This window comes from Dendrobates tinctorius, unplaced genomic scaffold, assembly GCF_039654945.1.
Source record: "Dendrobates tinctorius isolate UK_male_01 unplaced genomic scaffold, ASM3965494v1 ptg000166l, whole genome shotgun sequence".
Taxonomy (NCBI): Eukaryota; Metazoa; Chordata; class Amphibia; order Anura; family Dendrobatidae; genus Dendrobates; species Dendrobates tinctorius.
In genome coordinates, this window is record NW_027361833.1 from 6,231,446 (window position 1) to 6,237,445 (window position 6,000).

Sequence of the window (6,000 nt, forward strand, 5' to 3'; positions counted from 1 at the left end):
ACATAAAGCTCAAGTGTGTGTATGTATGTGTGTGTATGTCCTGGATTGGCATCCGCACCGTCGCAGCTACAGCCACAAAATTTGGCACAGTCACATGTCTGGACCCCGAGAGTGTCCTAGGCTATGTTGTGAGGCGAAATTTTAACCAAGCGCGTTCCAATTCACCAAACAATTTTGCCCCTATCTACATAATGGGGAAAAAGTGTGTGTTTCAAGCCCCGCCCCTCATTATGATGTCATAATGGTTGCCATGGCGACGCTGATGTCATCATAGGTTGCAAGCCCCACCGCTCACTATGATGTCATAATGGTGGGCTATGGGGTGGAGGATGTGTGATGGGTATATGGGCACTGGACTATGGGATGGAGGATATGTATGACGGGTATATGGGCACGGGACTATGGGATGGCGGATATGGATATGGGCACAGGACTATGGGATGGTGGATATGTATGATGGGTATATGGGAACGGGACTATGGGATGGAGGATATGTGTGATGGGTATATGGGCACTCGACTATGGGATGGCGAATATGTATGATGGGTATATGGGCATGGAACTATGGGATGGAGGATGTGTGATGGGTATATGAGCACTCGACTATGGGATGGAGGATATGTATGATGGGTATATGGGCACGGGCCTATGGGATCGTGGCTATGTATGATGGGTATATGGGCATGGGATTATGGGATGGAGGCTAATTATAATTTGCTATAATTAACCACAGTTACTATGCCCGGGCAGCGCCGGGCTCTTCAGCTAGTTAGATATATACACAGTACAGACCAAAAGTGTGGACACACCTCATTCAAAGAGTTTTCTTTATTTTCATGACTATGAAAATTGTAGATTCACTCTGAAGGCATCAAAACTGAATTAACACATGTGGAATTATATAATTAACAAAAAAGTGTGAAACAACTGAAAATATGTCTTATATTCTAGGTTCTTCAAAGTAGCCACCTTTTTGCTTTGATTACTGCTTTGCACACTCTTGGCATTCTCTTGATGAGCTTCAAGAGGTAGTCACCGGAAAAGGTTTTCACTTCACGGGTGTGCCCTGTCAGGTTTAATAAGTGGGATTTCTTGCCTTACAAATGGGGTTGGGACCCTCAGTTGTGTTGTGCAGAAGTCTGGTGGATTCACAGCTGATAGTCCTACTGAATAGACTGTTAGCTGCTTTTTTCTTGCCATAATACAAATTCTAAGTAAAGAAAAATGAGTGACCATCATTACTTTAAAAAATGAAGGTCAGTCAGTCCGAAAAATTGGGAAAACTTTTTAAGTGTCCCCAAGTGCAGTGGCAAAAATCATCAAGCGCTACAAAGAAACTGGCTCACATGAGGACCGCCCCAGGAAAGGAAGACCAAGAGTCACCTCTGCTGCGGAGGATAAGTTCATCCGAGTCACCAACCTCAGAAATTGCAGGTTAACAGCAGCTCAGATTAGAGACCAGGTCAATGCCACACAGAGTTCTAGCAGCAGACACATCTCTACAACAACTGTTAAGAGGAGACTTTGTGCAGCAGGCCTTCATGGTAAAATAACTGCTAGGAAACCACTGCTAAGGACAGGCAACAAGCAGAAGAGACTTGTTTGGGCTAAAGAACACACGGAATGGACGTTAGACCAGTGGAAATCTGTGCTTTGGTCTGATGAGTCCAAATTTGAGATCTTTGGTTCCAACGACCGTGTCTTTGTGGGACGCAGAAAAGGTGAACGGATGGACTCTACATGCCTGGTTCCCACCATGAATCATGGAGGAGGAGATGTGATGGTGTGGGGGTGCTTTGCTGGTGACACTGTTGGGGATTTATTCAAAAGTGAAGGCATACTGAACCAGCATGGCTACCACAGCATCTTCCAGCGGCATGCTATTCCATCCGATTTGCATTTAGTTGGACCATCATTTATTTTTCAACAGGACAATGACCCCAAACACACCTCCAGGCTGTGTAAGGGCTATTTGACCAAGAAGGAGAGTGATGGTATGCTACGCCAGATGACCTGGCCTCTACAGTCACCAGACCTGAACCCAATCGAGATGGTTTGGGGTGAGCTGGACCGCAGAGTGAAGGCAAAAGGGCCAACAAGTGCTAAGCATCTCTGGGAACTCTTTCAAGACTGTTCTAAGACCATTTCCGGTGACTACCTCTTGAAGCTCATCAAGAGAATGCCAAGAGTGTGCAAAGCAGTAATCAAAGCAAAAGGTGGCTACTTTGAAGAGCCTAAATATAGGACATATTTTCAGTTGTTTCACACTTTTTTGTTAATTATATAATTCCACATGTGTTAATTCATAGTTTTGATGCCTTCAGAGTGAATCAACAATTTTCATAGTCATGAAAATAAAGAAAACTCTTTGAATGGGGTGTGTCCCAACTTTTGGTCTGTAATGTATATACACACACACACATATATATATAGTGTACTGTGGTTATCTTTGTGTGTATAAACACTGCATAGGTGTGTATAATATAGGCAGGTGCAGCCCTCCATCTTCAGCTGCTCCATCCTGGTGGTCTTTCCATCCATCAGCACTACTGGCCAGATCTCCAGCTGTCACCAGTCCTGTCTCCTGCCTATTCACTACCTCTAATAACTGCAGAGAACCGCCTCCGATCAGTCAGTGAATCTAACACTTCTCTTCCTCTCTCCTAAGAAGTTCTAACAGTTGCCTGACTCATGTGAACATCAACCATCACAACACCCTCCCCCCGTAGTCACTTACCACCCTCTGTAATGAAGGGGCTTTATTGGGGAACGAATGCACTGTCCCACTCAGGCAACATTCACACTGCAGTTACTGCTTCTGAATGGGCCAGTGCAGTGGTTTTCCATTAACGCCTCCTCAGTACAGGGGGTGGAGGTAGCTACAGGGGGCAGGAGGGATTGATGTGATAGCTCATGTGAACATTAGGGTCCCGTTACACATAGCAATGCAACAGCGATGCCGACAACGATATGACCTGGTCAGGATCGCTGGTGTGTCGCTACATGATCGCTGGTGAGCTGTCAAACAGGCACTCACCAGAGATCAGGACCAGCGAGGATGTGGGTAACTAGACGCTTAGTTACCCACTGTTTACCTTGGATACCAGCTCCCAGCATCTGCTTACAGCGCTGGGAGCTCGCTGATCAATGGTCTCCCGCTGCCACACGGAGCGATGCATGCTGGCCAGCGGGAGACCAACGATCAAAAAAAGGCCCAGGACACTCCTGCACGATCAGTGATACCCGGCGGGGGGGCGGTCGCTGATAGGTGTCACACACAGCGAGATCGCTGAGGTCACCGTTGCATCACAAAACTTGTGACTCAGCAGCAATCTCGCTAGCGATCTCTCTTAGTGTGATGGGGGCTTTAGTCACGCAGTTCTGTTGTCCAAACTGCTCATAAGGAAGAAGAGTTGTCAGATGTACTGACTGCTTGGAGGCTGAAAAGCCAGGGGGCTTGTGCAGGAATCCTGGGCTCCTGCATCATAGAATCAGCGGCAGCATCAACTAAGAGGAGGAAGGGGCCCTTCTAAGGTATTCTGCAGATTGCACTCCCCTCTCTGACTGCAAAAGTCTCAGGTACGGGCCCCCTTCCTCTCCTCTTAGTGGAGATGCTGCCACCGGTTCTATGAGAGAACAAGACATTTCAGCAGCGGATAGGGCCCCCTCTCCTTCGGGGCCCCTGTGCAACTGCACAGGCGGTGTGTCCGCCCCTGCCTTAAGCATTTGCTGTGCTCTAATTACATCAGAGAGACGTTATTATTTGTTTTGTTATATTTAGTTTTGTTTTTCACTGATGGTGTGATTTGTAGACGTAAGCCTCCAAGGGCAGGGTCTTCTCCCCTCTGTACCAGTCTGTCACATTGTCAGTTTGTTTGCTGTAAGTGATATCTGTATCTTATATGTAACCTCTCATGTACAGCACCATGGTTTCAATGGTGCTATTCTATGTGTAAAAAAATAATTTGCCCAAGTTTTTAAAACTGTTGCACGTTGTGTAATTTGCACAGTTTTAAGGCCCTTGATAAGTAGCAATTACTGCACGCGATGGAGTAATTGATTTTTCCACTACATATGTAATAGGTAGTATCAAACTTACAATCTTTACAGGATACTCCATCTGAACTGGGCCCATTTAGTCTTACAATATTAAAATAATAGAAAAAGGAGGAACCAACTCCAAACCAATCATAAACACAGGAAAATACAGAGTATATAGGTTAAAATAGTAATTTTTATTATACAAATTATGATAAGTCACAAAAAGAGTGAACACAGAACAAACACAGAACAGAACAAACAATAGCCAGCCTACAGCATATGAACACGCACATAAATATAATGACATGTGTAGGTTGTGCTCCAGGTAAGAACATCCAAATACCAGGCCTTAGATCTATATAAAGATTAAGCCAAGTGGCAGTCGATACAGAGTAAGAGGAGGCATTGCTTACCACAAGTGAAGGGAGCTGAGGCAGTCCAAAGGTGCCAGATGGCGCGTTTCGATGACAAATGCCGCTTTCTCAAGGGGAATATGGTTGTGGTAGCAGCAAGGACCTTTTTATCTCCATAGCGACAGGTCAGATGACCGATCACATGGTCCATACTGGACAAATGGAGTAGTTTCTGTGGCGCGTGCTCACCTGGCTGTCAAGCATCACTGCACAAGGGTGAGCGAATAAGTCGCGTCCCTCTGTCATGCGCAGGAGGCATAGCTCCCTTCACTTGTGGTGAGCGATGCTTCCTCTAACCCTGTATCTACTGCCACTTGGCCTAATCTTTATATAGATCTATGGGCTGTTATTTGGCTGTTCTTACCTGGAGCACAACCTACACATGTCATTGTAATTTATGTGCCTGTTCATATGCTGTAGGCTGGCTATTGTTTGTTCATTGTTTGATGCACTCCGTTCACTCTTTTTGTGACTTATCATAATTTGTATAATAAAATGAACTATTTTAACCTATCTACTCTGTATTCTCCTTTGTTTATTATTATTATTATTAAAATAATGTCCGTGGCACACAAGCAATATAAATATTCTGCGAATTGAGAATTATAGAAATGATAAAAAAACCTATCAATATACACCTTTTGGTTATCGAAATGGGATCCTCATAATTCTCTTATCAGCTAGGTTCCTAGGGATATATGTAGGACCTGTCATGACGAAGGTGGTAATGAAAACTGCAATGCTTCGTTTGTCCTGCAGGGGTGCTACAGTTGGAGTGAACATACAAGTTGGAATTACCTCCCTCCCCAATTTTTAAAGCTGATTGCTCAAGGTTGTTATACTAAAGTGGGAACTGTTTCAGTTACTATATGTGTTATAGGTGTTCTATATGGACTGGTCAGTGTAGGGAACTACTCCGATAGCCTTAATCAGGCCCCCCCGAGGAAGCTACCTCGAAACGCGCGTAGGGGTACGCGCTCGCTGATGGATACCAGCACGGGTAATGACTGACTTCTATTAATTTTCCTCACCTACTTTTACTTTTCCCTCTGTCCTCCCTTCCTTTTCTATGGCCATATTTTGGCAGGATATAAGTATTGATATTGATACTGATAGATCATGGCACTTTTTGAGGAATAGGACTTGACTTTCACCATTTTCCCCCCATGTATTTGGGTTTATACAATTTGGGATATATGTGTGGGGTCTTTTGGGTATTGTACTGACGTTATCCTGTGCTTCGGTGCTCACCATGCAGCATGTTTTATTCTAATTATGGTGTACTCTGACCGGTGTCAAAAGGCTCTATAATTGTTTGACTAACTGTATATGTATGTTCTTAAACTTTTGTATCATTAAAAGCAAGGTTTATACTGAGATCTTGTGTTATCTTTATGGGTTGCATGCTCCATTTACTTTGTGTGCTCATGTTGCAGGAGAGCTCCATAGGGTATATACTCATTGTTAAAGCACAGAATAACAAATGTGCAAAAATACCCTGCAGTAAAAAATATGGCAATAATCAGCAAGAAGGCTATAAATAACG

General features: G+C 44.2%; 1 long non-coding RNA gene across 1 annotated transcript in view; it reads left to right on the forward strand.

The window, feature by feature from the left end:
• LOC141053651 (uncharacterized) overlaps nt 1-2,377 on the forward strand; it is a 46,314-nt gene extending 43,937 nt beyond the window's left edge. The window contains exon 2 of the long non-coding RNA XR_012221248.1: nt 1,931-2,377. This is a non-coding gene — a long non-coding RNA (uncharacterized lncRNA). The remainder of the gene's footprint in view (nt 1-1,930) is intronic.
• Nucleotides 2,378-6,000: the final 3,623 nt, after the last annotated feature.